The 22616-nt window shown below is 43.7% G+C and overlaps 2 non-coding genes across 2 annotated transcripts; one reads left to right on the forward strand and one right to left on the reverse strand.

The window, feature by feature from the left end:
• The first annotated feature begins 5679 nt into the window (after positions 1-5679).
• LOC136751982 (U5 spliceosomal RNA) lies at positions 5680-5794 on the forward strand. The gene has a single exon (XR_010817164.1). It is a non-coding gene; the product is annotated as a U5 spliceosomal RNA (small nuclear RNA).
• Positions 5795-22246: 16452 nt separating this feature from the next.
• On the reverse strand, positions 22247-22361 carry LOC136752039 (U5 spliceosomal RNA). Its single transcript, XR_010817218.1, has one exon. It is a non-coding gene; the product is annotated as a U5 spliceosomal RNA (small nuclear RNA).
• Between the last annotated feature and the right edge of the window lie 255 nt (positions 22362-22616).

Below are 22616 nucleotides of genomic sequence, written 5' to 3' on the forward strand. Positions count from 1 at the left end.
AATATATGTTTTAAGTATTTTATAGCCAGATGTATTCCTTCTTTACTATGTTGATTTGGGGTGATCAGAAAGGTGTGTATTAGTGATTGGATGTCTTGATTGCCAATTGCTTTCTGGTACTCTTGTGTGCTGTCTGGAGCCCATCTGTAGGAGTGTCCGAGGCTGTACAGCTTGCTGGGCTGTGTGTGAGTGCTGCTGCTGTGCTCTGTCCTCTTCAGGAACACAGTGATTTGGCTGTGGTCTGATAGAGGTGAATGCACTGAGAGAGAAGGGGTCTAGGTCTGTGATGGCATAGTCTACCGTGCTGCTGCCAAGAGCTGAGCTGTAGGTGTATCTTCCCAGAGAGTCTCCCCGGATCCTGCCATTCACGATATACAGGCCTAGTCCCTGACAGAGCTGCAGTAATTTTTGCCCGTTTTTATTCACTCCCCTGTCGTGGCTGTGTCTGAGGGAGCTGATGGGGGTGTTTAAGGGGGTGTGGCCGAATATGTGGCTGTCTCCCTGTGTGCTGGTGAAGTAAGGCAGGCTGCCTGTCCGGGCGGTCAGGTCCCCACAGATCAGCACACTTCCCTGGACCTGGAAGTGGCAGACCTCAGTCTGAGGGTTGGGGAAGATCTCCTCATTGTGATATGGGGATTCTGAGGGGGGAACATACATGGCACACAGGAACACATCGGTTTGTGTAGAAATGATTTCTTTGCTTATTTTAAGCCATATGTGTGACTCTGCTGTTATGATGGGCTGTATGGAGTCACTGAGCTCTGCTTTGTACCAGATTATTATGCCCCCGGAGTCCCTGCCGTGTCTGACGGAGGGCTTCTTCAGGGAGGGCACTATGACCTCTCTGTAGCCTGAGGGACAGTGACTGGACACGTCTGCCCGACACCATGTCTCTTGCAGGATGATGACATCCTTGTCTCTCACTCTCTCTCTGAACTCCAGGTCTGTGCTCTTCAGCCCGAACACTGAGGAGCCCAGGCCCTGGATGTTCCACATGGTGATAGATAGGGATCGCATTTCTTTCTACTCTAATTAAGCAATTTATATACTCCTTTGGAATGAGATATATCTGGAAATGTGTGAGGTGGAAAGTAAACAAATAAATAAATATTAATACTGGTGATATATTAAAATAGGAAACGAATAAATAAAAAAATAAAAAAATAAAAAACTCCTGACTTACACTACTATATACATACCCATACACACATATATCTACATATATACACATATATGTAAGCATCCATATATCTACATAATTTTAAGAAAATATGTCCATATATATCAGTATATAACTACATTTATACAGGGGTGATTTTCAGATGTGGTAATAGCTAGTCACCTCCTGCAGTGGTTTCTTTGTTATGCACAGTTACTTATCTTATCAGTGCAGATGAGGTTGAGCAGGTGTCGGATCTCCTGCAGCTCCCCGGTGTCGGCCACTCTCCTGACCGCTGCTGCGTAGTTGCGCTGGCTGTGCTGCTGGGCTGTTCTGTCCATGTTCTGGATGGGCTCCACTCTGGGTCTGCTGTCCTGTGGTCGGGCGTATACAGGTTGGGGTCTGCAGTGTTCGGGCTGGGGAAGGTGGTGTGCAGGTGGAGAATCTGATTGGCTCGGGGTTGTTCTGGGTGGTGTGGGTGCTGGAGAACCTTCTGTGACCATGTGGGGGGCGGGCTGGGTTTCGGCCCAGAGCGATGTCTTTGAGTGTCTTTGCGAAGACGCTCACTGCTTGTTAGTGGAGATGGACTTGGTCAAACAAGCTGTGGGCCCCAAGAGTGGGGTGGTGTGCCAGGTGCACATTTGGAATCAGAGCACATCCCCGAGAGATCTCAGCGTTGATCATGTGGATGGTGTTGGGGTGGAAGTCCTTCCTGGGCAGCAGGGTGGACATGATGATTTTGGCGTGGGGGAAGGTCTGGGTGGCCCTCTCCGCCACTCTTCTGATGGACCTTGTCCTGCTGGGTCCTCAGATCGTTTGTGCCTGTGTGTATAATAATATGGCTGGGGGAGCCGAGGCTCTCATCGGACAGCTGCTGAATGGCCCTCTCTGTGGTCGGACACCAGAACTTGGAGATCTTGCCATCAGGGAAGAGCCGCCTCTCATTTATGAGTTTGCCATTTGAATCTATCAGCAGGGCTACTTCAGTGTTCTTCTTCCTGGTAGTCTTTCTGCGTGAGGGGGTCTCATCTGTGTTTGGTTCGGCCTGTGTGTGTGGTGCGCAAGTTTTGTGAGTGGTTTCGGGCTCAGGGTGTGTGTGTGCTGGGTGCAGTGTGTGTGTCTGAGTCAGGGTATGTGTGTATGTCGGGCTCAGGGGTGTGTGTGTGTGCTGGGTGCACTCTGTGTGTTCGGGTCAGGTTGTGTGTGTGTGTTGGGTGCAGTGTGTGTGTCAGGCTCAGGGTGTGTGTTGGATGCAGTGTGTGAGTGGTGTGTTGTGTGAGAGTCAGTATGTCTGGATGTCATTGGGGTGGGAGGGCTCTGCACATTGTGCACTGCTGGGTTTCTTGAGGGCTAGTTGTTGAGGGCAGTGAATTTGTATAGCTTCTCCTTCAGGCTCTGCACTGTCTTGTCTCTGCGTTGCAGTTCCTCTCTCAGGGCCGTCAGCTTCCTCCCCATGGCCTCCCTGTCCTGCTGCAGCTCCCTCACCTCCTCCCTCAGCTCCCTCACTGTGACCTTGTGCTCGTGTTGGACTCTGTTGAGCTGGTCTGTTAGCTGCTCTGTGGTGTTGGAGGTTGTGAGCATGGCCAGCACCAGCTCTTTTAGCTCCATCAGCTCCACCTCCAGCAGGGACATGTTCTCCCTCAGCTGGGACACTGTGTCGGGTGTCTGAGGGGTGTCCTGCGCTGGGCTGCGTGTGGATTCCTCGCTGTTCTCTGGCGCGGCGCTCTCCCCTCCGTTGGCAGGGCAGTGTGGGGCTGGACTCTCCTCCTGTGTGGCTGCGTCTGTGCTCTTTTGGACACGTCTCTCCTTTTTCTCTCTGTCAGCCAGCGTTTTCAGTGAGTGGAACTGATTTTCAAAGGTGCCCAGGCTGCCCTCGCTGCCCTGTATTAAGACTGTTCCAGTGTGGTACAGATTGATTGTCAGCATGGAGGTGTCTGGGTCGTCCTCCTCACTGATTGACACCTGCCTTCCTTTACTGATGCCTCTCTTTTTAATGTGCCTGTACAGTTGACAGATGGCAGCGTGCCAGGCGTCGGTGTGCTTGGTGTAGAAGACCAGGTTGGTGGTGACTTGCTGGTATCCAGTCTGAGACAAGTCGGCTCTGAAAGTCTCTGGGTTGTCCTTCAGTATATGTTGTCTGAGACTCTTCCTGGCCTGAGTGTTCTTCAGGTGCTCTGGGTACTGGATCGCACAGCTCCTGCTCCTGCTCATTGTATCTTTTATGAATTGATACTTTCAAATTCAAACCTCTGTCACTTTTCAAATGTCAACAGCTTTTCAGTATAGACACAGTTCTGTGTTGATTATACTGTATGCTGTAATATTGAATATTTTCAAAGTTACATCATTTGTATGTTTTTCCTATCATGTAACAAATGTTCCCTATGTGATAGATGCATTATATCATAATAATGTCAAAACAATTAAAGATATACGGATTATTATTTTTGGAAAAGTTATAACACATTGCTATTAACTATGTGTGTCAGTAAAAGTTTAAAAAATCCTGACAGTTTTTTATTGATCCTGCAAAATAAGTGTTTAGGGAACATTTGTAACTTAAAGTTAGGGTTAGTGTTAGGGTTAGGGTTATGAATATAATTGATACATAGAATTGTTAAGAAGTGTAAATGTTTACATTCCATTTTTCATGGACTGTCTGAAAGTTTCAGTTCTATATTCGGTTTGGAAACCGTTTTTTTTCTATTTGTGTATATGAAAGATATACATCTATACAATATCTTCACTATTAAAGATAAACGCATTATTATTTTCGGCATTGTTGAAGCTCATTGGTATTACCTATGTGTATCTTTAAAAGTTTAAAATTCCTAAAGGTTCTTTATTGATCTTGCAAAATAAGCTTTTAGGGAACATTTGTAACATAGAGTTAGGGTTAGCCACTGGGTAAGGCTTACATCTTACACAAGGGTTACACAAGTGCCGGAATGAGGTCAAGGACTCTGCTGTTTTGACTTCGGTGGTGGAATGACCTGCCCACCAAAGTCAAAACAGCAGAGTCCTTGACCTCATTCCGGCGCTTACTCAAGACGCATCTCTTCCGACCGCACTTGTAATATTAGTCCTCTATCTCTGCTAGATAGCACTTCAGCTTATTATGCTCCTCTCGTTCTTGAATGTTTTCCTCCTTGCTCCCTTTCCTGTAGCCCTAGTCTGTAACCCTACATCTTGACAGCACATAGCTTTCACCGTCCAGGATGTAGGAAGTCTTGTACTGTACTTGTGTAAATTGTAATTGGAATTTTTAAAATGTATTTTGAATTGCGATATTTTTTAACTAAGTTGAACTTGTAATGATTGATGCCTTGTACTTCTCTGTATTTTTGCACTTATGTTGTAAGTCGCCCTGGATAAGGGCGTCTGCCAAGAAATAAAAATAATCAAATAATAATCTTCAACAGTAAGTTTATTCATGTTAATTTTTCTCTTTAATGTTAAAGAACAGAATTAACCAGCTCACCACAAAGGAACATGGTAGGTGCTATTGCAACATGGATTACACAAAAACATTGAAATCCAAGTTTGCAGTGGTCCTTGGGCCATTGCGTGGTGATCCAGATCACTTCAGCACGAATTTTGCAGTGGTCTGGACTACAACTCCAGGGACTACTGTGCAGTGGTCCAGACCTCAGAAACTGTGTGCATATGAACACTGAAGTAGGCATCATAACTGTAGCCAATACTTTGTGGTTAAAATACTTAATTTAATCCCTGTATTGTACGGAATAATAATAACAACTGTAAAACATAAGAGAAGGGCCTGATAATAAATACAATACACAATAGACTAGAACCATTAGAATATAATAATATGAACATTTTCATTATTAGTATCATTGTAGTTTGGATGATATATTAATGCAAGTTGATAACATATTTTACAGAAAATGGGTTTAAGGAATTGTGTCAAAAAACTAAAAGAATTGCTTTAGGGACCATTGCTGCATTTTTCCAGACCAATGTATAGCCCACTTTTCTTTTAAATTATGTTTAAAACAAAATTGAGGAAGCAGTGGTTAGTTCTGAATCAAACATATTGACCCCCTCACTCAATCTGTAAGTCCTGCAGCAAACATTGGAATATGCATAGTTATTTGCAAAGACTGGTATTAATGTCCCTAATGAAAAACCAAATGCCATTTTTGTTGTTTCAAATGTGCCCAACATCATACAAGTATATGTCCTTTTAGTATGTCACAAAGGTTCCCTAATTCGTTTTACAAATGTTGCCTGTATGATATGAATGTTCCCTAAGCATGTGACGAATGTTCCCTAGTTTATGTTACAGATGTGCCCTAGCACTTCTCTCTCTCTCTCTCTCTGTCACTCTCTCTCTCTCTCTCTATCTCTCTCTCTCAATTCAGTGCATTTGTATTGTCAAAGCAATAAACAATATCATTATAAATCACAATAAGATGTAATATAGTACAGAAAAACAAAATGTAATAAAATTTGATCTTTAATACACACAAATATGTATGGCTGGTCGGAAGCGTCTTGGACTCGGGTTCCTCTTCATTACTTATAACGCTTTTGCCTTTTGTTAAAGCTTTCCATGGAGGGGAATGTGGATGAGTTTGTACCATTCTTGGGAGGCTCTGCCTTGTTGGGGCGGAGCTGTGATCCAGGTGAACAGCAGATCGGGCATAGGTGGGCATTGATGCCTTTACCATCAACAATCATCCACCAACAAACTCTGTTTTCTTAAAATAATCCATTTTAAAAGTGTGTGAAAATAAAATCCCCACTCCCCCACTCACACTAGACCCTTGGCTAAACACACTCTCTCCTTTCCACTCCCGCTGCCACTCACACTCATTCACACTGTCTGCGTGCGTCTCTTGTACAAATAAAAATTGAGACATAAAAAAACATACTATTAACCATCATCTTTAGATTGCAAAGCAGTCCTGACAACACTCTTTCCACTTCTTTAACCTGTAGCACTCCGGCTCACTAAACTCCGCGAGTGCCACATCCTGCAGGATCACTTGTGCAGATGCCAGGAACTGCTTTGCATAAGGGAAGAAGTTTTCTAAAACTATGTTCCTCTTCCCCTTGGTCTCGCTTAAAAAATCCATGTTGCTTTTAGCACTGTATCCCGCAGTGTCAGTGGAGACGGGCTCGCCCTGGGAGTCAGCGATGTCCCCCTCAGCAGTGCTGTCCGAGTCTGCGCTCTCCACAGCCGCAGCACTGCACTCAGACTCCCGGCGCCGCAGCCGGTCGGCCACCTTGGGTTGAGACGGCAGGTTCCCCCAGACAGACTCCCCTGACTGTGAGTCCCGCCGCACCACAGCCCCCACACCGTCTCCGGGATCCTCCTCACCAGCCGTCCTCGCAATATTCGCCTTTTTAGACAACTGTATCAACGGCCTCAGAAGACGGGGCAGACTGCTTCTGCTGTCTTTTCCTGGGCACTTTAAACCCATCATCACTGGCTAAGTGTTCAGTCTTGGTGGCGGCCGCATCAGCAGCAACAGCAGCTCCCTCCTGAGCCCGTGGCTGCTCTGCATTCTCACTGCTAGCAGCTTCCCCACTAGGCTCCCCTACTCTGTCCCCACCGAGGCCAGTAGCGTTTGCCACCGCCTCCCCCTCATCGCTCCCCCGGACGGCAGAGTCGACACCAGACGGCCCTGCCTGCTCCTCACCTTCCTCTCGCCCGGCCGCCGGAGCCTCTCCCTGAGGGCAAGAGTGACTGATGTGCCCCTGCGCCCCGCACCTCAAACACCTCATGGTATCAGTTGACACGAACACCACCTACACTAACCCCTCGATCTTAAACTTCAGAGACAGGCTTAACTCATCGGCGCCGTCCACCAGCACCATGAAACCCTGTCTGCGGTAAGAGAGGACGTGTTTCAGCTCCGGGGCGCTGCAGCCCAGCAGCACCCTCCTAATGGTGCAGGTGAGCCGGCCATAGCGACTCAGATCCCCCGCCAGCAGATCGTTGCTCAGGAAGGGGGGCACATTGGAAGTAACCACCTTTACAGCCGGGGTGGCCAGAGGGAGCGTGGGCAGGAAGGTCCCCTTCACTGTGACCCCCTCCTCCATCACATCCTTCACCAGCGCCTCAGAATTCAGGAAAACCACGATGCCCTTATTCATTCGAGCCACTGAGACGATGTTCTGGAAGCCGACCTTCCTTCCGATCTCCATCGCACAGTCCTCTACCGACACCTACTCCTGGGACACGAGGACACGAAGACGGTTCAACACACACAGCCAGCAAGACACACAGAGCTAGCCAGCTCAGCGATGTCATCACGAACCTCTCTCTGAGCTGACTGCTATGACATCACAGAGCACGTGCATTCCGTTGCTTGCCGTCTGTCAACCACTCAGTCACTGCCAGCCAGACTGCCTGGCTGGCTGGATGGGGGGGCTGTTTGCTGCTGCTGCATACCTTAGCAAGCTTATTTGCTTGACCGGCCTTCCTCCTCCTCCGCCCACATGCCCACCTATGCCCGATCTGCTGTTCACCTGGATCACAGCTCCGCCCCAACAAGGCAGAGCCTCCCAAGAATGGTACAAACTCATCCACGTTCTCCTCCATGGAAAGCTTTAGCAAAAGGCAAAAGCGTTATAAGAGGAACCCGAGTCCAAGACGCTTCCGACCAGCCATACATATTTGTGTGTATTAAAGATCACATTTTATTACATTTTGTTTTTCTGTACATTATTACATCTTATTGTGATTTAAAATTGTATTGTTTATTTTCCATATATATGTATGTATGTATGTATGTATGTATGTTTACATGTCCAATTGCTTTCACAATACAAATGCACTGAATTGAGAGAGAGAGAGAGAGAATGAGAGAGAGAGAGAATTGTGTGCAAATATCTATGCATATTCCAATGTTTGCTGCAGGACTTACAGATTGAGTGAGGGGGTCAATATGTTTGATTCAGAACTAACCACTGCTTCCTCAATTTTGTATTTGAGTAGAAGTGAGGAAACACAGCAATAATAATCAGCCCCGAGGCGACTGTGTTTCTAAACCCTATTTAACATCACAATCAAACTCATTCCACGTCTACACACAGCACAGATACATTGTAAAAACCAAACAAAAAACACGAAATCACATGTAGAAAACCAGAAACGAACATACAAGTATACGAATATGCAAAGATCAGCCTTTTATTTGTATTTATTTGTATTGATGCATTAAGGGAATTACACCGATTTGCTATTTCAGACACTTTCACTGTATTGACTAAAATACAGGATTAGTTCACATGCATTCGTCACCATGCTCACAGTTCACATTTCCATTCATTTTGTGGCGCATCTTTACTTTTATTCTTATTTAAAAAACAATTGGCTAGCCTATTGATAACGGATGCGACTGTTTTGTTGGTTTTTGCGGCACAATTGTGGGCAGATCAATAAACTGTTGGACCATCTCAGGTGATGTTAATGCTTTGATGGGATATTGTGCTTATTGATGAAGTCTGTGATGAAGGTCTAAAATTACTGTTGCATTGTCCCTGTTGCCAGACACACAGCAATGCTCCTATGTTTTGAAAGTCACCCTGTATAAGAGCGTCTGCTAACAAATACATAATAATAATAATAATAATAATAATAATACATTGTCAGAACTGCTGGCGTGTGATCGCTCGCAAAGCACATCAGTGTAACAGATCTTACCGTGTATTTGATCTTCTCTTACTGTAGAATATGTATGTTTTGTGTAACTCGCCCTGTGCTAAGAAAATGAATTTATTCATGCGCAAACCAACCCGGGACACATGACTCGTAGGGGCACTGGATTCAGCGTGACACCGGACCAGATAATGACCATTTCATTAACAAACAACATATCTGTCCAATCTACACTCACCTAAAGGATTATTAGGAACACCATACTAATACTGTGTTTGACCCCCTTTCGCCTTCAGAACTGCCTTAATTCTACGTGGCATTGATTCAACAAGGTGCTGAAAGCATTCTTTAGAAATGTTGGCCCATATTGATAGGATAGCATCTTGCAGTTGATGGAGATTTGTGGGATGCACATCCAGGGCACATCCAGGGGGTGCTAAATGTCCTCTATGTAAATTTGATAGTCAACTCAGTCTAATTTACATGGGAACATTTGTGTTGCCCAAAATGGTGCATTATGGAAGTTGCATGCAGTTTCTGTGTTTTTTTTTCCCTCTCTACATAATGGAAAACCTGCATAATTTCTTATTCCAGACTCTTCTCTTTTAAAAATAATTGCTTATTTACAATAATTAGAACAGAAATAACTATTTAGAAGAATTATAGCTTTTTAAATAATTATGTAATAACATACTGTATATATATAATTATCAATTATAAAATTTGGTAAATGTTAAATAGAAGATTTAATGTAAAGGTTTTTAAATGTCATCTTTACTTAAAGAGGAAACCGATATGAATGTGTGCAGCGCATACTCTTGATAGTACTGTATAGGAGCGTACAGTACACCAGACTGACGGATAACAGTAATGGCTGTTATGTTTTTTGATTGGATAACAGAATTTATTTAAATATAAGCAATGGACAGTTCCTTTGTAGCCACTGGTAACCTTGTCTGTATGTCCAGAAGACCAATAGGGACCTGTCCTCTTATCGGTTCCTAGCCAAATTCGAAGGGACCCCCACTTCATAATTACATTATAATAAAGCACCCAAGTCATGGTGGTGGCAAAATGCTATTGGTTGGAAGGAAACCTTATAAAAGGGAAAACAAAGAGAATTTGAGTTCTCTTAACTTCTTCATCCTGCAACGAGACACAAGACAGAGAGAGAGGAGAGGAGAGGAGAGAGGAGAGGAGAGAGAGAGAGAGAGAGAAACACTGCTTCCTGCCTGACCAGACTGACCAGATAAGCTGTACTGTGAGGAGAAAGAAGAAAATGGGTATTATCTGTTTCTTACTGTAATCCAGCAGAAGCTTAATATTACTTATTTTCAGTACTATAATTGAATGATATTAGTTTCCTATTTTTGTCAAAATAAATGATTATTGCACATCTGTGACTTGACCACATCTTCCCTCTAAAAAGAATCTTAAAAGAGAAACCAATTGACCTATGAGTTTTCAGTTCAACTATTTATTTAGATTGACTGAAAAAATGAGCATTACTTATTGTTTATTAACAATTATTATTGCTCGGTTATTTGGCTTCACGGCTGTGCTGTCACCACCGTTGTTATTATTGTCTGTGTCTATTTGTGTTATTAGTTATTATCTTTGATAGCTAATCCGACTCTGTTCCGTCCGCGCTCCGGGGCTCCGGTGTGCTTCCGTTTCGGCTACAACTTGCACACTTTCAAAATAATAGTTTTGTTTATTGTAGCGTAAGGTAAACTTATAAATTTCAATTCAAGAAGTGAATTTATAGTATCACCTTATCACGAATCCTGGAATCATGTAGAACTCAATTTCTGTAATAATTGGACGCAGACTCCAATTCCAAAGATATAAATTGTCAAATTTATTCAAAAACAAAGACTAAATGTAGCACTACACCAATTATACAAAAGGGCAAAACTAATTAACATTCATCTCTGGATCAACAACTCAAAGACAAATCACTTCCTTGACCAAATCAAAGACCATGTGATCGCATATGATATCACACAAATGGTTAAACAAAAAAGGTTATAAACACATTGACCACAATACCGGTTAGTAAGACGAAGGTGAGTCTCTCATTAGTATTGTTAGTCAGACATTAAATAACTACGCAGGATAATATTTATGTCAGGTAACTTCTCGTTATGTATATATCAGTCTCATTTACGTAGGTGCCGAGAAAGATCCTATCATTACTTGTTACCACAATTTCCCTTAACTGATTATTATTCAATGATTAAGGATAGGCAGGGCCACCTATAATCTGGTGTATATTAACTTGTGTCAATTTCAGACTAAACAGTTAAACAGGAATGAGAAGATATTTCTCGGCGTTGACAGATTTTATTTCTAAAATTATCAACAAAACAGTTTAATGCAACACACATTTATATTGAAGAAAACTAAATGATATTACACATTCTAGAGTTATGAATCACAGATTAACATTTCTAATTGATTTCTCAAATGTCATGAATCATGAACTCCAAACTGTTAAACTTATCTGAACTTCGTCGCAGAGAGGCCTCTCTGGCTTCGGGCTCAGATAACAGCACACGGCACGAGGTCCGTGTGGTTTGGAACAAAGGCAGTCCGGTTCGGCTTTGTCCAAGAACTTCCATTCAGTTGATGCACCTGGAAGTTGGGGTTTCTCGAATGTAGAGTCTTTTCCAAACCGATTTTCCACTGGTTTGAAGGCTCCAAGGTTGTGCACAAAATCTTCTTTGTAACCAGGGTTTCCACCATAGTTACTTGAAGACAAAGTCTTTGAGGAAAGCAGGGCCCTGTTTGTTCCAAGGGTCAAGTTTCTTAAGACTCAGTAGCTATTTAAATGACTGACACTTTCGTATACAGTCGACTTGTCCAGCTGTAAAAACTCCACTGATCAGGTGGGCACAGGCTGGCAGCGCAGTCTGTAAAATTCTTTATTTGATAAAGTCCTTTAAAAGAATTCTTCGTACGGCTCAATCTCCTTCTCCCAGTTTAACTCTTCTGTTGCTGGCAAAGACTTAGTTGGTTTCTGTTTCTGGTTCTGGCAACAGAGCTACAGGTTGAGCTGTGGCAGCGAGTTTCTGGTTCAGGTGAGAGAGAGAGAGAGAGAGAGAGAGAGAGAGAGAGAGAGAGAGACCGTGTGCTGTTCTGTATACGCCTGTCAGATCAATAGGTGATTGGTTCTTGAGTTTGTGAGATTGGATTTCCAGTTCAAAGAGTTATGTTACCTACAGGCCCACTTCTCCAGACATCCCACAGCAGGATTCCAAACTATTTGGCCTAATTGTGGTGCCATCCTCCCCAAAACTGTCACTTTGATGTAAACCAGTTCCAAGCTGATGAGTTATGAAAATCTGATAACTTTGGGGGGAGAGGTCAGTGCTTCAGCTCAGAGCTAAAATGCTCTTATAAAAATACACGCAACATAATGCTACAGTGTTAATTAATATCTATGCCCCCAATGCTGTGAGAGACAGACTGTCAGTGTTTTCGGTGCTCAGCAAAGCGCTAGCAGACTATGGGGCTGAGGAGATCCTGGTTTTGGGGGGGTGATTGGAACTGTACTGTGGACTATAGATTAGATAGCAATCATTTGGAGCCCAGTCCACAGTCGGCAAAACAGCTGGAAGGTAATACACAGTTGCACAATCTGGTCGATGTCAGGAGGAATGCCAACCCAAAGGTGAAACAGTACACCTGGGTGAGGCTGGGTTCTAGCATTATGTCGCTAGCCAGGCTGGTAGATTTTATACCTTTAGACATCATGTCAATCTGATCGGTGGCTGCCATATCACCCCCACCTGACCACTGACCACTGTCTCATCACTGTGAGTGTCACCCTGCCTCCTGTCCGGCTGCGCAGTGCCTACTGGCTTTTCAATAATAGCTTGCTGCAGGACAGGATTTTTTGTAATTCTTTTCTTTTCTTTTGGCAGAGATGGAGATCAGAGCGCCCTAGGTTTGCCTCCCTGAGACAGTGGTGGGACATTGGCAAGGTTCAGACCAGGCTCTTCTGCCAGAAGTACACTGAGCATAGGACTGACAGCTTGAATGAATCTATGAAGGAGTTAGAAGGAGAGATTCAGGTGCTCCACCGAGCCTTGGACTCTGGAGATTCAGGGGCATTAGAGGACCCCAAAGCTATGCAGCAGGCATTGTCAGAGCTGCTAAGGAAGCGGGCTCGAGGAGCAATGGTGCGCTCGCAGTTCCAGAGCCTGACACAGATGGATGCGCCCATCAAGTTCTTCTTTGGGATAGAATGCAGGCGGCAGCAGAGCAGGGTGATGCTCTGCCTGAGGACGGCTGAGGGCCGTGTGCTGCAGGATGGGCAAGAGATGCGTAGTCATGCCGCACAGTTCTATAGGGAGCTGTACTCCGCAGAGCCGGGCAGCCTGGAGCAACAGCAGCAGTTTCTGCAGGGTCTGCCTAAGTTCCCACAGGATGGGGTCAAGGTGCTGGAGGCCCTTCTAACTCTGGCAGAGCTGACCTGCGCAATGCAAGAGCTCAATAAGGGCTGGGCACCGGGGCTGGATGGGCTCACTGTGGAGTTTTTCTCAGAGTTTCGGACTGAGCTGGGCCCGGACCTGCTCTCAGTGCTGCAGGAGGGCCTGTGAGCTGGGCTGCTGCCCATTAGCTGTCGTAGAGCTATTCTGACCCTGCTGCCCAAGAAGGGGAATCTGTCCTCCATTGTGAACATGAGGCCAGTGGCGCTGCTGTGTCAGGACTATAAGATCCTGTCTAAGGCTCTGGCTAAGCGGCTCAGAGACATCATGCCGGCCGCAGTGCCTGTTTCAGGTGCTGAGAGCAGTTGGTGTCGGCCCGCGGTTCGTAGAATTTATTCAGCTGCTGTACTGTCGTGTCTTTAGTGTGCTGAAGATCAATGGTGGCCTGAGTGAGCATATCCACATCCATCGAGACATCAGACAGGGCTGCAGTCTGTCAGGGATGCTATACTCCCTTTCTATCGAGCCCCTGCTGCACAGGCTGAAGCAGTTGCTAGCCGGGCTGTCCATCCCTTGTCACCCAGAGCAGGCGGTCAGGGTGTCGGCTTATGCTGCTGAGACACACAGTCTGGCCAGCGAGACGTCCAGGTCATTGTGGGAGTGTCTGGAGGAGTTCAGCAGGGCCTCCTCAGCCAGGGTCAACTGGGGCAAGAGCACCGCTTATCTGGTTGGGGTGTGGGAGGTTTTTGCACCCCCTGCCCTCCCTGCGGGTCTGCAGTGGTCTCTCTCAAGCCCTCGGGTGCTGGGTGTGACTTTGGGGGAGACGCAGGAGAACTGGGCTGGCCTGCTGGAGAGGGTACAGGGCCGGTTGAGGGCATGGCGCTGGCTGCTGCCCCAGCTCTCCATTAGGGGGTGAGCAATTGTTATTAATATCTTGGTGGCCTCCATGCTCTGGCACACTTATGCATGTCTGGACCCCCCACCGGCCCTGGTGTCCCAGATACAGACCCTGCTCCTGGATTTCTTCTGGGACGGGCTGCACTGGGTGCGCAAAGCAGTGCTGTACCTGCCGCTCCAGGAGGGGGGACAGGGGTTGGTTGATCTGTTAAGCAGGCTGAGTGCGTTTCGGCTGCAGGCAGCTCAGAGGCTCCTGTACCCTCCAGATCCCCAGTGTCTCCCGCCCTGGACACTTGTTATGACAGACACATGTTTTTACTTAAGACACGTCCCAATATACTTCCTTCCCTGCCTGTTTTTTATAGTACTGTGTTAGAGGTGTGGCAGCGCTTCTCCCTGGGTAGGGAGCTGGGGGGCAGCAGTCTGTATTGGCTGTTAGAGGAGCCACTGCTGTATAACCCCGGTTTTAGCTGTCCACTCCTGCTCTCCAGCAGCCTCAGGTCAGTCCTGCTTAAGGTCGACGTGATCCGGCTGAGGGATTTGTTGGATTTTAACAGGGGACAGTGGGTTGGTGCCGACAGCCTGGCTGCCAGGCTGGATATGAGGTCACTGAGAGTCGTAACCAGATTTCTCTGGGCAGTACAGAACGCCCTTCCCATAGGCGCTGTGGAGCGGCTTTTCCAGGCTCTCACGCAGCACTGCTGGCCCAAGGACCCTGACACCGTCTTTCCCCTTGTTTGTCTGTGTCTCTCAGTCCCACCTAGCTCATCAGGCCGCCTTCTGTCGCCTCACAGTCTCTGTAGTGTGTCTGTCTCCACAGCTCAGCATCAGCAGCTCTATCAGCTCAGTGTGAGGGAGCTGCACCATCAGCAGCTGCAGCCCCTCCCTGACACCCCCTGGAGGGAGCACCTGGCTCTGTGGGAAGATGCCTGCCCGGCCTGGAGGAGCCTGAACAAGCCCCCGCTTCTGCATGGCTTCTGCATGGCGTCATCGCAACAAACTCTTTTGCACATACACTGGACCCCCGAGTGAGCGACACCTGCCCCTACTGTGGGGAGAGAGAGACTCTTTTTCACTGTTTCTGACACTGCCCTAGATTAGAGCTGCTGTTCACTGCACTGGAGAGCCTGTTCAAGCAGCTGGGCCTCCTATTCTCACGCACTGTGTTTATTTTGTGAGTCCAGTACAAGCAGTGCCACAGACATGTTTGTCAGTTAGCAAACTTTCTAGTGGGGCAGGCTAAGCTGGCTATCCTGAGCAGTAGGAGAAGTCAGACTTAGCGCGTGCAGCAACAGTGTGCACTCTCCCTGTTCTGGTCTCTCGTAAGTTTCAGAGTGCGACTGGATTACAATTTCTACAGCCTGACGGGAGACCTGGACACTTTTCTGCAGATGTGGGGTGTCGGGGCTGCCCTTTGTGCCATATACTTTGGACATTTAAACCAACTGGTTTAATTCACTTGAATATTTTATAGGTAGCACGTGTGTAGTGGTTTTTATTGAGCATTTTTAGAATAGGCTGTGTTTTTATGTCGGGAGTTTTTTTCATGTCTTTTATGTGTTTCTAGTTTGTTTTAATTGTTTTTTTTTAGTAAAATAAAGGTGTTAAAAATCAAAAAATCTCTCTCTCTCTCTCTCTCTCTCTCTCGCTCTCTCTCTCTCTCTCTCTCTCTCACACACACATACACACAGCCAGCAAGACACACAGAGCCAGCCAGGTCAGCGATGACATCACGAACCTCTCTCTGAGCTGACTGCTATGACATCACAGAGCACGTGCATTCCGTTGCTTGCCGTCTGTCAACCACTCAGTCACTGCCAGCCAGACTGCCTGGCTGGCTGGATGGGGGGGCTGTTTGCTGCTGCTGCGTACCTTAGCAAGCTTATCTGCTTGACCGGCCTTCCTCCTCCTCCGCCCACATGCCCACCTATGCTCGATCTGCTGTTCACCTGGATCACAGCTCCGCCCCAACAAGGCAGAGCCTCCCAAGAATGGTACAAACTCATCCACGTTCCCCTCCAATACAAATGCTCTGAATTGAGAGAGAGAAGTGCTAGGGCACATCTGTAACATAAACTAGGGAACATTCGTAACATGCTTAGGGAACATTCATAACATACAGGAAAACTAATTAGGGAACCTTTGTGACATACTAAAAGGACATACTGGTAGGTGTTGGGCACTGCGGAAGGAAAGTTAGAATTCATTCCCTCATATCTATTCTACTCTCTTGTATACTTAAGAAAGATAAGGTCAAGCCAGGAGGACATGCCAGAAGGTAGCTTGTTTTCTGTTCGTTATTTACTATGAGGACCTTGGAGATATTGTCAAACAGTATGATTGAAGTGCCTGCCCCCTAATCCATGTGTTGACCTATGAACTCTGATATATATTCTGCTTAGCTAACTCTCTAATGATAATATAGTAATGACTCTGTGATTGTAACCAGATCTTTGTTTTTTGTGTATAAAAGCCTCTGACTTTTAAATGAAGGCAGAGCGACTTTGGGATCTTCTTGATTCACTGTTCCTCTCCACGCTGCGTGTATTAAAGGCATTGCAACGAACGTTCCAACCTGATTGAAGATGGTTTTTCTTCCACATTACATGGCGACGAGGATGGGATTGCTAACCCTGACAGAGAGGACTGGAATGGCCAGACCAATGACCAGCAAAACCGCGCCAGCAAAATAGAAAAAGGTAAAGGAACCTTTTTGAAAAATTCCCTACTGCGATGCTTTGCTTTCACTTGTCTGCTAGCCTGGCCCTCTGACGATAAGGTAACGCAATCTATATTTTATTAAACGTTGTTGCTTGCCTTATATCAATTACTTGAGGCAGGAAATGTTTTCTTGCTTGTTAAGAAACAAAGTTTCTTAGTGTTACCATAGACTTGACTGTGTCTTCTTGTTTATGAAGTAATAGGACTGTGTCTTCCTATTTAACCTGGGTTGCCATGAACTTGACTGTGTCTTCTTGTTTGTGAAGAAACAGGACTGTGTCTTCCTGTTTGGGTTCCCGTCGACAAAAGTGTGTCAGTAAAACTGCAGGGTAGGTTTGACCTACAATTAGAAAAAAAAAAATTGTTCAATATCTGATATGCCGGTGATAATATAAATGCACGTGTTTTGTAGAACCATAAATGGTAAATGAAGAAACGTCATGAAGTTATATACAAGTTATATAAATGCAAACATATTGAAAAACATGTTTGTTATTATTCGTATATAGGATTTATTTTAATTTGTGTTTTGTTTTGTTATATTTTTATTTCTTTTTACTTTTTTTCTTTTTTCCCCTGTCATTTTGTTATTATTTTGTGTGCTTGTATGTCTTGGTAGTTGTGTACAAAACGTTACATAGAAAATGCGTGGTAACGGCTCCAGTAAAATGGGTGACCCGCCACCCAAAGGTACACGTGTCAGATATATGTATGATAACTATGGAGTGAAGATGTGCGCGATGTGCACAAGTGGTTTGACTGGACAATAGGTGACAGAAAGTTAAGGTTTCCAGAAGATGGGACTTTTGATTCAGATAGACTTGAGCACCTAAAAACGGTTTTGCAAAATAGGAATACAAAACCGGGAGAAGAAAATAGTTATATTTCCCAAAAGTTAGAACCAAATTGGCACTGCTCTAAAGCCAATTCTATTGCCCAATAGACTTATTATGCAATATAACCTTTTTTTTTAACTAGAGCAAATATGTATTATTCGTTCATTACAAAGCATTGGCTTTGTTATCACATACATTTTTTTAGAACTAGTTTTTCACTCAATTCCAATATACAATAATACAATACACCATAGTAGCATTATTCAGTGTGTATCCACTTACATCACATTGAAACATCACATATCATTTCACACTTCAGTCACACATCCAAACAGCACAATTCTTTCAATCCAGTAGTCACTCTAATAAACTATGGAAAGGATAGTTCATGAAATGCCCATAGTCCCACCAGACTCTGTATCCTTGTGCTTAGATTTAAAAGAGGTTGGAGTTGTATGACTATTCATGTTTCTTCCCAATCTATTTCCATATTGTTTCTTCAGGCCTTTTCCTCAAAGATAAAATTGTTATTTTTCAGCACCTGAAATCAATCAGAAATGCATTGTTAATAATCTGTCCGTCTATTCCTGGACATCGCCACCCTCCTGTTGTCAATTGGAATCAGCAGAGTTAGTTGGTTTATTACTTTTACCAGAGTATGGTAAGCATTGTATGTTTCCACCATCCCCCTCCCTCCTGTCCGTCCACACACGCTGGCATCAGTGGCCATGAGGACGGATTATGGGCTGCAGCACTTAGAGCGGAGGCCAATGTGAGAGGGGAGAATATGCACTGATTAGGGAACCTGTGGACTAAATGTGAGGGAAATTCATTGTTGCTGGTTCCTGTGAAGACAGATAATAGTAGTTATTTTTCTATTCATCTGTATCAACATCAGTATTATTAGCATTAGTAATGTTACTATTCTCGATTTCCCAAAACATTACTGTCGGTTGACAATGTTGCTTGGTTTGTAGTAGTACATCTGTATTTAGTTACAAGGCAGCTCTCTTATCTCTCTCAGTGGGGAGCTGACCTCACAGACACTTTCACTGCCCCAACGCCCCCTCTGAAAACATCACTCTGTATCCTAACAACTGTTCTTTCTCCTTTCCTAGACAATACAGGTTATATTTATTGACATGTATTATTAGTATTTATACACATATTTCGCTCCATTATTTGAGTTAACAGATTAAGATATTTTCCTAATAAAATATATTTTTAGAAAATAAGCATTTTAATTGATTTCAATAATGATTCCCAGATACCTCAGGAAAACAAATTTTCAAAAAAATGTGTTCAGTCAATGATTTCCCCAATGAAGAGCCTGCGTGGGCACTAAGACTGTCAGCCTGCACGGCTCATATATGTCTTTATTGTGTCTCTTCCTCCTATTGAAGTCCAATCTACAGCGCTACATGTTCAGAAGAACTGTTCCCAAAGCCAGATTGAACTGATCAATAGTTCATTTCTTACCTACACCTTGTATTTAGGGATCTTATATCTGGGGATTTCAAAAACTCTTCATTGTGGAACTCACAGCTACCAAATGACCACACCTTTAATTTCCTGGAGTATCTGGTTATCTATGTATTTATATCTTCACCAAATTTCACTGTTTCCTCAGATTCCCATTACAAAAATTAGCTCTAATTCAATTTTCAACCTTTATTTTTTTATTTCTGGTTGGTAAAACTCATTCTAATAGTATTTTTAAGTTTTATTTTTTCCTTCAAAATTATGCAATACTAATTTTAGCTCACTTATTTAATGCTCATAATTTATAACTCTATAGTATCCTTAAAATTCTTACCCTTTGACTAATTCACACATCTTAAATCCAAGGTCTAATTTTAACTTTTATTTCTGGTATTTTATGCTATGCACCAATAACCAAATATTTTCTAAAATAAGACTATAATATGTCACTATACTGTTTACATTCTCCTGCTATGGGTTTTACATCAGGCTGTCACTCAGGGCTGCACCAGTGTGCTGCTCCTGTGAATTCCAGCCTTTAGTTTTCCTTTAATTTGACGTAACAGAATTTCTCCATAATATGATTTTTAACAAACAAATTATTGTTCTGAGGCTTAGAGAACACCATTACTATGTATTTACTTTATTAGTATTATTAATCTATGTATTTAGTGTATGTTTTATATTACTTTAACATTATTCTTATAATAGATGCATTATTCATTTCTTATTTCTGATGCTTTATGCACTCTGTATACAGTTAAATGTCTAAATCCTCATTAATCTGTTGTTAAAACATCAATAACTGCGTAATTGTAAATTTAATTCTGAAATTATTGGTTACTTCCCTTCTCAGTCTTATTCTGTACTATGCACAATATTAAAAATACAAAGCATACAAAACAGACATTTACCTTACATAACCTTCAGACTATATATATACATAAACACACAAAGCACATACAGATTGACATCCAAAGATAATCCAGATATTAGATTAGTGGTGTGTTTTGTTGACCCTGCAGTGTCTCAAACAGCCCTTAGCATTTATTAATTCATTATATTGTTATTATTAAAAATCAGATGTAAAATAATCTTTGAAATACACTACTTTGGTGTTTTCTTGATCTATTATGATCAATTTCCTCTCTAAATTCTTATTATTCAGACAAAGAATTATGAAAACTTTGTCGTTTTTTTATCTTGCCTTTACCATTTTAAGTTTAACAATTAAAACTTGTAGGAATTCACATACAGACACTTATTTAACGCCATTATGGCAATCCTATCTTTGCCAACGATGGGGCTATAACGTTGGACTTTATGTACCTCTGGTTCCGTCTGGTTATTGACTACCACTAACTCTGGCCCTGGTGTACAAGGATTTCCTTGCTTAACCTGGGGCTCAGCAGGCCTCGTCGTACCTTTCGGTTCCCTTGGCATCTCTCCCCACAGATCTGTCTTACCTGGAGTTCACCCTACTGTGATCCTCCGCTGTAAAGTCAACCTTTCTGTTTGTTTTACCTCTACCTCTCCACAGGTTCTCTTTAAATTACAATCTGAGAGCCTCACACAATCCCGAGATCAAATCTAAATATACAGGGTGGTCATTTTAAAGGTACTCACCCATGCATTGGTCCCAGGAGTGGAGGCAAGTTCAGATCCTCGTTCGTGACGCCAAGTTGTAGAACCGTGTCTTAGAAATAAGTGGAGAAGTCTTGGAGATAAAGCAAACAGAACTTTAATTGAGCCATTCGGAAGCCCCACGTCAGGAATAATTCCTTCAGTGAGACTTAATATTTACAGACATGAGTACAACTTTATTGGAAAAATGAAGTAACATCTTACGGCCGTTCATCCAATCAGAAGATACAGGTCCGGCTCCGTTTTACGATCTGTCCTCCCGTGAAGAGGTGATGGATCCAAAGCAGATGTCTGTCTTTGATGTGCACTAGGAAGATGCGATCCCACGGTCTTCATTTACCTAGTGTCAATCGCTCTTTAACAAAAACAATTCCTTTCCTGTCTGGAGAAACAATTCAGTCATAAACAAATTCTCAGCAGACAGCTGTAGGCTATTTCGGCACTGTGTAATCTTTCATTACTGACAGGAGTTTCTATCAAACCAACCTTGTTGACCCTTTACTTGTCCTGCTAAATCTAATCTGCTCAGCCTGTATACAAAACTACTTCTAATGCTAGTATTAATATAAAACATTATATAATTATCACAAAACACTTTCTTCAACTTCCTATACAGAGTCTTCAAAAGCTATCAGTCTATAGCAGCTGGTGTTTGAACACACATACAATTATACAGCATTTTCTGCAGCTTCGCAAGACCTAATTTTAAACGTTGTTGGTAAATTAGATAATTAGTGAGGACCCTCTATTTCCATTTCTTCCTCCATAATTGCTAAAATAAAATTGACCCTACCACTGCATAGGACACATCTGTAACATGGACGCTACTGAATGGCACATACATTGAAAACTACGGAGAATTGAGACAAATCCAATTTACACTTCATAAATAATCTTAAAACGTTTCCAACCAATGCAAAACCCACGTGAAATACGTTCATTCACATTTTTGGATAACAAAAAGAGAGATTATTACATATGTTCCCTATGATGCATCTATAGAGCGAGAGACAGAGAGAGAGAGACAGAGAGAGACAGAAAGACAGACAGACAGACAGACACTAACACAGCCACCCACCCACCCACTCACACACACACACACACACACACACACACACACACACACACACACACTCTATCTCTCTCTCTCTCACACACACACACAGCCAGCAAGACACACAGAGCCAGCCAGCTCAGCGATGACATCATGAACCTCTCTCTGAGCTGACTGCTATGACATCACAGAGCACGTGCATTCCGTTGCTTGCCATCTGTCAACCACTCAGTCACTGCCAGCCAGACTGCCTGGCTGGCTGGATGGGGGGGCTGTTTGCTGCTGCTGCGTACCTTAGCAAGCTTATTTGCTTGACCGGTCTTCCTCCTCCTCCGCCCACATGCCCACTTATGCCCGATCTGCTGTTCACCTGGATCACAGCTCCGCCCCAACAAGGCAGAGCCTCCCAAGAATGGTACAAACTCATCCACGTTCCCCTCCATGGAAAGCTTAAACAAAAGGCAAAAGCGTTATAAGTAATGAAGAGGAACCCGAGTCCAAGACGCTTCCGACCAGCCATACATATTTGTGTGTATTAAAGATCACATTTTATTACATTTTGTTTTTCTGTACTTCATTACATCTTATTGTGATTGATAATTTTATTGATTATTTTCCATATGTATGTATGTATGTTTGCATGTCCAATTGCTTTGACAATACAAATGCACTAATTTGAGAGACAGTGACATACTAAAAGGACATACTGGTAAGATATTGGGCATATTTGAAACAACAAAAATGGCATTTGGTT

This window comes from Amia ocellicauda, chromosome 6 (genome assembly GCF_036373705.1).
Source record: "Amia ocellicauda isolate fAmiCal2 chromosome 6, fAmiCal2.hap1, whole genome shotgun sequence".
NCBI lineage: Eukaryota > Metazoa > Chordata > Actinopteri > Amiiformes > Amiidae > Amia > Amia ocellicauda.